Source organism: Prosopis cineraria, unplaced genomic scaffold (genome assembly GCF_029017545.1).
Source record: "Prosopis cineraria cultivar Desert tree isolate PC_DT_omini unplaced genomic scaffold, ASM2901754v1 PC6, whole genome shotgun sequence".
Taxonomy (NCBI): domain Eukaryota; kingdom Viridiplantae; phylum Streptophyta; class Magnoliopsida; order Fabales; family Fabaceae; genus Prosopis; species Prosopis cineraria.
This window is the reverse complement of record NW_026555337.1, coordinates 14329825-14341796: the sequence shown is the minus strand read 5'-3', so window position 1 is coordinate 14341796 and position 11972 is coordinate 14329825.

Here is an 11972-nt window from a genome sequence, read left to right as displayed (position 1 = left end):
CCAATTATTAAATATTTTATATTGTATTTATCAATATAAAATATGTTGGGTAGCTGTAACCCAATTATATTGTAAACGTGTATTAGTTGTATAAAATTGCTTTTGTGTTATTTGAAAAGGTTGAGAAGTGATTATAAGATTTTAAAATGCATAATTATTTCTAATTTTTCCTATTCTATTGTGTTTATCAGATTCTCAATTTTGGAAGGGATCTTTTAGGCTCTTCACACTTATATTGTTTTTAAAGCTTGGGAACTTAAATTTTAAAAATGACAATTTAATGAGTTAAATTCTACTTATCATAATAGTATTTATTTATCTACCTTAATATTTTCTACTATGGTAGTTATTTTAAAAGGTAAAATATTTCATAAGGTTATGTTTTTTTCATTTTCTACTATGATATGTTTTAAATTACAAAATTATTTTAAAAAAAAATAGGATAAGGTGACCTTTGTTTATCATGGTAGATATTTTTCTACCATAATTGAGTTAATTATTTTATGAAAAAATTTTAGGGTGTTCAAACCCTGATACTAATATGTCAATCACTAGATTTGTTGACATGATTTTTTTTAATGAATTATATAGATTATTTTATTTTTATTTTAGCCCTACCCCATAAAATTACTGAATTGCCACTCAAAAAATATTACAAAGATGTTATGAATCCCTTCTTTTGCCAGATTAGCTTTTACAACTTTCTTCCCAACAAAGTCAAATCCCACCACAAAATCAAATAGTCATACAAATCTTGTCTAGGTAGGTTTAAAAACAACAAAATTATAAGAAGCAATAAAACTGCTAAATAAAAAAGTCACAGAGAATAACTAAACAAGATAAGCTACTATATTTTACACGAGGTATCAATAGCATTCATAGTTTGACCATTTCCTAGTACATTTTTTTTCTCAACTTACAAGTGCTTGATACTCTTAATGAACTTGCCCTTGACTTGAAGGCCTTCTTTCTAGGAATGCTATTGCCTATTGCACCTTTTTCATTATTAGTATGTCCAACCAAGACCACCGTTCTAGCCTCATTGGTTGAGGTAATAAGTTCAACATCATCATCTATAGAACTTCCACCCATGATATAAATTCAATTTCCTTGTAATAATAACAACAAAATTATCAATGGAACATTGCAAAATATATATTAAATATGATTGCGAATATATGATAGCATGCGAGCTCCAAAAATTTTAAAACAAAGAACAAACAAGCTTTCAAATATCAGGCAGCATCTTATCACAATGTTGGTCTCACGAGTGCAATTCAAATATCATTCATCAACTAAATGTAGGAGCAAATAATGAAGACCTATTGAGTTACAAATGTGGAAAAAATAGAGTTCAAGAAGAAGAAATTACAGAAAGGAAGCCCATAAAAAATGAACAAAATAATAAAAGGAAAGAACAATCACACAAGTCACTCTGCTATCAACATGATTCAGATAGTTATATAGTCTTCTTAAGCTCTCAAGTATCAAGCAGTATTTATTATGACAAATGCAATTCAAATCTCATTCATCAACTCAATGTACAAGCAAATAGCAAAAACCTGCTAAGTTACAAATGAAATAAAATAGAACTTAAAAAGAAGAAATAATAGAAAGGAAGCATATCAAAAAAAGGAATAGAATAACAAGAGGAATCACACAAGTCACTCTACTATCATCACGATATAAGTATTTATAGTCATAATCAAGTACAATCCATAGAAAAACACAAACACAAAAAACATTAGGCCTCAAGAATATGAAAGTCAGCCATTACATTGCAGCAAGAGAATTCCAAAACTTATATTAAAAGCATGAGAGAATATGAGTTTTTAAGAAACATCTTGGTGCTCTTAAGTTGCTTGTGCCTCTCTAAGTATCCACGTTGGTTGGCGGATAGAAATTTAACTAACTTATTTATATACAATTGTAAGTGTTTATTAATTACATGCTAATAGAATTCAATATGTCAGTCACTTGATTTTTTTTCAAATGAATAATATAAATATAAATTGAAATTTATTTTGATGCCACTCTAATACTAATATGTCAGCGTGTGTTTGGATAGAAGAGAAAATTAATTTTTCAACTTACAATTGATTTTTTAAACAAAATTATTCAAACATCACAAAAATATAAAAATCAATTAAAGAGGCAAAACACGTGTTTTCTCGTAAGCTCCTTCCGTCCGTTTTTTGCCAAAAGTTTGTCAAAATATTGAGGAAAATTACAAAGACAGGCCCAAGAAAAAATTATAAAGAAAACACATAATTTAATAAAAATAAAATTAAACTCTCTTCTTTTCTTTTTTTTTTCTTAATAAAATTTAAACTTTGTATCTTCAAAAAATTAATATTTAATATTTAAAAATTAAATTATATAGTAATTTATATAGCTAAAAATTAATTTTAATTAAATTATCCAAACATCTTTAATTCTGTTAAAATTAATTTTAAAAAAATAGTATCCAAACAGATTGCGTTATAATATAATCAATTATGATTAAAATCTACTACTTAATCAATTATTTTCATAATCTATTATATCCAACTGAAATCTAAACGAGCACTCAATCATTTGATATGATGACATTATTTTTAAAGAAATAATATAAAGTATTTGATTTTTGCTTTTGCCCAACCCCACAAAAATATCGAATTTCCATTAAAAAAGAATGCTATTAAGATGGCATGAATCCCTTTATTGGCTAGATCAATGCATTTTACAATTTCATTCTCAATAAAGTCAAATCCCATGACAATTTAATAGGAATTGAAAAGTTGTTGAACTTGTTAAAACCACTTTCTTTCATTCTATGTCTTGTTATCAAAAAGCACATACCAATTTTTGCACAAAATAAGAATTTTCTGCAACAATTTGAAATGGACTTCAAGGTTAACAAAGTTTTCAATGACATAAATTTGATAGAAAAGATACACTTACATTCCAATATATTCAAGCAAAATTATATTACCAAAACATCCAAGACAGAGGCTGGGAGAGAGATTTAATAGGAATTGAAAAGTTGACACTCCATAGTAAGTGTTTAAAGGGCAAAAGCTATTCCTTTGGTCAAATTTGAAGGGATGAAATTTAAATTGAGAAGGCTGAATATTTATATTCCAGCTTGAAGGGAAAGTCATGTGCCTAAAGCATATCACAATCTTTATCATACTATGTTACTCTATTTTACCATATTTTCTTGTCTTCATTTGTATTGTTGTTTTCTTCCTCATTCTCTTTTTCATTTTTCAAATGTTTGTTTTCCTTATATAGAAAATATTGAAGTTAGCTAAATCTAGGTCATTTATTTTGCCCTTTAGCTTGAATCACTCTTGGTAATTAAAAAAAGAAAAAAAGAAAGAACATCTTAACTCTTGTTATATGTATCATGTATCGGTCTTCGAGCTATAGCCACATATTTTTGTCCAGATTTTTCTCTCATTCACTCATATATCTTCATTTTATAATGATGATACGAGTGAGACAATTACTAAAAATGATTTGACAAAACTACAAGGTTGACCTTTTTTGGTAAGTGCTCAAAAAACTAAATTAAACCTTCTAATTAAAAAGGAATATTTTCTTCACATTATGATTTTGTTTTGTATACTTGTTTAGTTCTTAGTTAGGGGCTTCTATGTCCATTCCAGACCATCTAAGTAGGATATTGTACTCCGTAAATTTATTCTTATAGATTAGCCTTCATGAGTCAAGCCTTTTAATTTTTAAAAACTATCTATTTCTTTGATAACACGCTGTTGGAGAATCAAGACTCTTATCTCAAAGTTACTCTACTTTCAATTCAAAAAGCATGAACCAACACAATCATGGCCATGGCTCTAACATAACTTAACAGTTGCAATCAAATGAGAATAGAAAAAAATAAAACAAAATCATTTTTCAAGCTATATCTACTTTTTAAATATCCTTTCAAGACATCAACTTATAATTGTTGGTTATAAAGCTTTATTGCTCCTTTCTACATTCAAATTGTAAATTCATTAATAAAATATGAAACGCGCATCAGGGAGGAAGAAAAAATGACTAAAAGCAAGTTGTAAAAATTGCAGCTTAGACCCAAGAATTTAAATAATTCATTCAAATTTCTAATCATTTTTTTAATATAATTGTGAGATTCACATTTTTATTTTTATATTATTTTTCTCTCCTCTTACATTAGCTCTTGTGTCCAACGTGTATAATTTGAATGAATTATTTAAATCTTTGGGTTATGAGCTGTAATTTTTACAAATTACTTTCAATAACTTTCTCTCCCCCTCCCTGATGTGCGCTTCACGTTATAATTGAGGAGATCATTCCTCCACACATATCCAAAGCGAAGTGAGACTTTGTGTGGAACCAAAAACAGGTGTATAAAATAATCCTTGCTCCCCTTTTTTTATACACATACATACATACATATATTTGTATATTTTAAATCCTTAAATTATATCTTAACTAAATTAGTAAACATCTCTTATGTGATTCTAAATCTATATTTAATCCATAATTAAATGCCTAAACCTATGATTAACTCCAAATAATTTCAAATACAATTTTTTTCAATTTTTTAAACCTCAAACAGTATTAATTCTAAATTTTGAATCCTTAATAAAACCCAAATTTCATAATTTCTTTATTATCTAAAGATTATGATGTTACAATTCACATTTTATAAGAAGTCATTTGTTAATTGATAAGTTCAAAAATCTGAAAAAGCTTGATTTGTTAAAAGAGATAAGTGTAGATTATGATTCAACAAGTAGCCATCTGTTAATTAATAAATATTTATTTAAATTTAATAAGAAATTATTCCCTAATTGATAAGCTTAAAAAAACAAAAAAGAAGTAGGGGTATTATAGTATTTTCTTATATAAAATTATTTTCAAATTATTTATTTAATCCTATGGTGATATTTCTGAATTTTTCCCCCCTTGTTTGATATTAAATTGCTTTAGTGGTCTTTGAATGATATTTTTCTTCAAATCAGTAATATTAACATAATTTTTTCAAATATTTGTTCCCTTCGTTTTTAAGTTTCCTTCTCTTCTTGAGTCTTATTTTAACTCCCAATTATTATTTTTGTGATAATTTAGGAGAATTACATTTTTTTATGTCCAAAATTAATCTTTATTTATTATTATATTAATTTCTTATGAACATCTTTGGGAATGATAAATTCTAATATTCTAATAATCATTTATCATATTCTTTCATATTCTTCGACGTAAAATTTTTGTTTCACTCTTTCACTCCTAAATTTTTCCATAGTATGTAAAATGTTGGATGTGACATTTTCTAAGTGTCCGTCGCAAAGTCGCCGTCGCTGGATAGTTTATTATAGTGACAATATTGGTTAGGCCACCATTTTAAGCATTTCTTGTCACGAAAAGTGTATTTTTATCGTTTAAAGCAACTTTCTTTTTTAAGTATGAATCTCATTCTTATAATAAAAAAATTGTCTTATAATTTTAAATAAATAGAGTAATATTATAGTACTAATAAATAGAGTAATATTATAATTTTAAGATTATTTTTTTATTTAAACAAAATTTCATGTCTACCCATGTTGACATTATCCGTTGAGTACGTAAATCCCTTACTTATCCATTAAACATGCCATTCTCTGCTGGTGGTGTTCTCTGTGAGAACTCGATTCACATGTGAAGAAGGTCATATTCGTTCGTAGCTTGAGGGCTCTGTTTGGGGACAAAACTTCTGACTTCATCATTCTCGTCTTTACAGGAGGAGATGAAACCCAAAAATCAGCACTTAAAAGATTATTTAGGTTTATATTCTGATAATTTTCCCAAGCCTTCGAAAGTACTGTTTTAATTATATATCATATATGTGTGTGTTATCCTCACTTAGTAGGATGATGCTTGTGGTTGTTGTTGTATATGTTGTTGTATGTGTGTCAAAAGTGTGTGTGTGTCAAAGTTTCACATTGACTAAAGGAAGGAATCTCCTAGTGAATATATACTAAGGAATGAAGTGGGTTAGTAAAATAGGCTTGGAGGAGAAGTGGCCTCACGCACATGAGACAGGCCAACTTAGGGCAATTGCAGTTGAAATCAACTAATGCGCCCCCCCGTGCGAGTTCAAGAGATAATGGGTTTTTTTTACCGAATTATTTTTACAAAATAAATAATTATTTTAAATGCTGTTTATGTTTGTGTAACCTCTCCGTTTTCAGACAAGCTTTTAAAAATTTTATGACAGTGTAACCGAGCCTTTAATCCGGTGGTAACCCTCCAACGTTCATGTCCACCTTCGGGCTATATATAGCCATGCCATGCGTGCAGACATAGCGGTGCGGAGTCTCTTGACTGCTCAATGTTCTCTCCTCCATCTGTTTTTGTTTGTGCATTTGGTTTCGGTTGTTCTGTTCCCTCATTCTACCGAGGAAGTGCTTGTTTAATCTTGGGGAACTGCCGGTCGTCTGACGGTGTGCTGGAATAGTTTTTAAGGACAGTGTCCTTCCAGGCACGACTCGAGCAACCCATACCTTCCCGTTCGCGTTTCTGCCGGTCACCTTAACATATGTTATGTTCAATGTGTGTTTTTTAGGCCAAAACATGTATGTACTGTTGAGATTCCATTTTATTTTATAACAACTTTTGGGTAGCTTTTACATTAATGAATTTGGATTTTATATTTAAAACTTTGCATTTCAAATATGTATCCGATCAATGTATTTAAAATTTTTTATTTGGATCATTTAAAACAATTTAAATGAAGAAAAAAGATGAATTAAAATTTGAAATGAAAATGAAAAATTAAAAATAATAGATTTATTTTTATTTTTTAATGATGAGAAAAAATACGAGAGTTATAGAAGTAGTAATAGTAAAAATATAAAGAAAACAAGATAACTGAAGTGATTAGAACAAAATAAAATTTGAAGTAAATCTAAATTTATAAATTCTTATGTATCCAAATAAGAGATTTGGTTTAAATTCAAATTCAAATTTTCTTTAATCTAAACATATCATTAAAGAAATACATGAATGTTGCAGGAAATTCTTAGCCATTGCAAAACTCCATACATACTATTGGATAACGGGACGTGAAGGTGATTTGAAAAAGAGTGAAAATATTAGGGGCTATTTAAAATTATTTTTATTTTATTATTTTAAAAATTAATGTTTTATAGAACATATTTTAAGAATAAAAATAATAAAAATAAGTATTTTTTTTCATTCTTCCTTATTCTTTAGAACAAAAATTACTAACACGTAAAAGTTATTTTCATTTTTCTATTTTCTAGAACAATATTTTTTTTATTCTCCATAATACTTTTTAAAAACACATTATCAAATAAATTTTTTTATTCTTTTATTTCAGAGAACAAAAAATTGTTCTCAAAATAGCTTTTCAAACAGGCCTTTAATCTTGTTATGTTAATCTTGTCCCTTAACCTTTGAAAATATTACATATATACATGTGAACACGCTCTTCTCCGTTTGCTTTACACCATTGTTCTTAGAGTCGAGAATAAGGGTCGTGCTTGACGGGTCGCCCGTTTAAGTCTGTTTTAATAAAAGTTCGAACTTAAAAATTTAGCATTTTTTAGGGTAACCGAGTTTCAAAGCCCGATCCTTTTAAGTCCTAGAAAAACGGGCTCGAGCCTGGGCGGCCCGTGAAGCCTGTTTTACTATTCATAAAGTATTGTTTTTACCTCTTTCCAAATAACATGCAAACATTGATTTGTATTTTGTACTAGCAATTGGTTGAATTGTTTTGTGCCATTTTATAGTAATTTTTATATTTTATCTTGTAATATATGTATAGATATATATTTGATGTTAAAACAATTTAATTAATAATTATTGTAAGTGATGATGAAGAAGCTGCAGAAATAATTAATATTGAGCCTCCGCCTCCATCTTTCACAAGTGGACTTACATCTGAGGGTTTTAATATTTTATTTATGGATAATAATGAGGGAGATCTTGATTAGGATCGATGATGATCTTTGACTTCATCTTATTTGAAATTTTAAATTTTTTATACATTTTTTAGATTATGTGAGACTTTGATCTGATATATGTTAAATTTTAAAATATTCTAAATAAATTTTAATGTTGAATTTTATTTTATTTTATTTTATTTTTATCCGGACTTACGGGCCCGACCCTGAGCCCTATGAATAAGGGCCAGGCTTCAATTTTAAGATAAAATTAGGATAATCACGCTTTTCAAACCTAGACCCATAAAGGCCGGACCTATAAAGGCCGAGCCCATATATATTAGGCTCGCTCGTTTATCAACTCTAATTGTTCTCTTGTCAACCTCAACTTTCTGACTTCACTAAATTATAACTGTTATGTACGAGAGATTCTTGTCAAGAAAAGTTGGAATATTCTATATTGTATGACGTTGTTTTTTTTTTTTTTTTCTCTCTCCCTATTTTCAAGATCTGTGTGATCCTATTTTCATTCCTAAGGCTTTTCTACAACCTCAGCCTTTTAATCGTGCAATATAGTAAATCAGTCAAAATAGAGTGGTCTGTTATATAAATTTGTCTGTATTATCCCTGCAGCTGAGTTTTGGTGATCATTTTGTCTTTTATCTCTTAAACATATAAATATTGGTTTGTATAATCCAGCACTAAAATTTTTATATCCTCACTTGTATTATTTTTATATCCATCCAATTATATACTTTAAAAAAAATTATCTACAGTTTCTTTATTGATAATATGTTTATGCTACATGAGGGTAATGCTTGTGACTGAAGATCATCGTGGGAACATATTATCAATCACATCACGGATAATTTTGAGATGGATTTGATATTTTTATTTAATGTTATTGTACATTTCAAGACTCAAATTCATGATTTTCCTATTGCTATGAACAATATTGCTATTTACCTCAGTGAATGCTAGCATAAAATTAATTTAAAATTAATATCTGATTACATTAAATAATAACTATCAATAAAAAAAAGTTCAAACATTTTCAATTAGATATAGGAATATAACATTAAATGAAATTCTTGGTCGACATTTAAATTTAACACGTGGCTGTCAAATTGATTAGTCTGCAAATGTCATGTTTCCTGAAATTAATTGGGAAAATGACCTAAATTGCAGAATAAAGAAGAAAAAGCACAGAATCATGAAAGATAAAATTTAAATTATAAAAAATTCTAGACCCTGAATAGGGTCTTTTTCTCCAATTAATTTGGTGATGATGACATTTTCTCTCAAATTTCTCAAAATAAAACATTGTCCCTTCATTTAAAAATATAAAATATTTTTTAAAGAATTAAATGTTAAAAAATATAATATATTTTTAATCTTTTAAAGTATAATCATAATTTTTTTTAAAAGTGTCCCATTGATAATGACTTTATGTTTATTGTAGGGTATTTAATAAAAGTAAATATGAAAAGATAAGTTTAATTGAAAAGTAGGTAATTACTTTATTAGGGTGAAATTAGGTTACAAATATCTTACATTTTTAAATGTAAGGAGTATCTAACATTATTATGGAAAATGACCTATTTTCCTGTCTCTCAAATTATAAAACCTTTGTCTGTTTAAATTTTTTTAATGAAAAGAATCACTTATTTTAAAAAATATATTTTTGATAAATTTTTATAATATTTTTTATTTTTAAAAATAATCAAAATCTAAAAAATTATATTTAAAATTATTTTGAGTAGCTTATAAAAATAATATAATGCAATAGATGCGAGAAAGGTCATAAAAATATTAAAATACAAGAAAATATCTTAAAATTTCAAAATAACTAAATGAAAATTGCATTTTTAAACTGAGCATGGAAATATCATAAATTATAAAAATTACTAAACAAGACATAAAATAATTTTTATTTTTATAAAAAATTAAAAAATAAATTTATTTTTATAATTTTTAAACCTTCTAAAATTATTTATTTTTAAATTTTAAATACATGAGCTTTTTTTTTGGTGCCAAATTTTAAACAAATAAGTTGAAAAGCGAAAAAAAGTGATTGACTATGAAATCGTCCCTTGGTGCGCTGATAGGGCATTCCTAGTTGGGCCTTATAAATCGCAGGCCCATAATAGGCCTCTTGATTTGATTCCACCTTCCTGCGGGCTCGAACTCCATTCGCTTCTCGAAAGGATTTTATTTTGGCAAATTTTCCCCTCTGAATTTCCAGAGAAAGCGAAATAAAGAGAGTCACTCAAGGACAAGAAGTGAAGGAGAGTCTCTGTTTTGCTTCCTCTTAATTCAACAAATCAGCTACAGAATCCACACTATGAGAGATTGTTGTTAAGAAAAGTTGGAAAATTCAACTTGCTGTTCTCTCATTGTATCCCAACCATTATTCTTTTGAAACAAGACAAACATAGAATCTATCATTATGAGAGCCGAGAGATTTAGAGCTGAGAGATAATATCAATTTAATAACCAAGGTACACTTTACTATATTTGTCATTTGGCGTCTAATTCTCCGATCATGTGATGGCATGTATATATTTTTTTTTTTTCTAGCTATTCCATTCTGGAAACATAAGACATTTTCTATATCGACTAAACTTGTGGGTGTATCATGTTTCGACACAAGATGAATCAATGGTTTATCAGAATTTTTCAAATCAATCTTGGGTAGCAAGAGCTTGCCATCCTACTTTCCAATTCTATTATCGTTCGTCACGGGATGTGTTATTTGGAGAATGTATTGGCAAATGCCAATCCCATTTACCAATACATTTTATAATGAATGAAAAATAAATTTATACAAAGATCTAGATTACTAAACACAGAGGATAAAATAAGAAAAAAGTTTACATGTACTAAGCTGTTTATATTTTGAACTGAGATTAGCTTAAAAAATGCTTATATTTTGGACAGAAGGACATCATTAGTATTTGACATTTGCTATCTTGTTTTTCAATTTTATTATGGTTCTTCTTTGGTAAGAGTATTTAAAATCAATCCAAACCAATTATATCAAACCAAATCAACATGAACTGATAAGATTTGGTTTCGTTTTTTTGGCAAAACTGATTAGTTTGATTTGGTTTAAGTTTTTTGCCTCTGAAAGCTTGAATTAAATTGACAATAAGCTAGGACAAAATTTGGGCTAATCAAGCCTAAATGGAGACTCAACATTTTGAGTTTGGATTCTGACTCATCTGTTGTGGCAAAAGCTCAATGCATCATGGTAAATGATGTTAAAATTTGTTTAAACAGATACGAGCAGACGCAAATACTAGAGGGAAAGAAAATAAGAAAAGAGAAGGGCAATAGAGAAGAAGAAGTTGGCTTGCTAGGGCTTTGAAATCCAACCACTTGAGAGTTAATTTGGACCTCCAATCATTTGAGTAAACTTCTTACTCCTTCCCTTCACCTCCTTACTTGTCTTCATTAGGATTTTGGGGTATGGGAGATATTATCTAGACTCTAGGGTTTAGGTTTGAACCTAATGACTTAAATGGAATTATTAACAGTTAGTTTCAGTTTCTACACTTAAAGAATTGTAATTTAATAAAGTGTTGAAGTTGGGTTCTAAAGTTTGGACGAACCCTAGTCTTAATTCAAGTGTTTTAGAGCTATGGAAGCCATTAATTGATATTATTTAACTTAATGATGGTTAAATGAAGCTAATAGAAGGATGTTAAAGTTTCAAGTATGCTAAAGATCGCTATTATGAATGATAGTTTAGCTAATTGAAGCTAAAAATGCTTAGGTTAGTATTGAAAATTGACCAAATGATATTCTAATACATAGATAATCATTGCTCGAAACCTTTGTAAGTTAGATGAGGCTAAGGAGAATTGAAATCTCATGAATAACCTTTTTCGACAATAAAATGATTGAGATGATTGAAGAGTCTATCCTATTTAGTTGCATGTTACATTGTTTACAAGTTTTGTAAAATAAATGATTACTTTGTTTGAATACATGAGAGAAAAAGAGAGAGAGCGCGAGCGCAGCATGATCAATTAGGATGGGAGTTCACTTTAG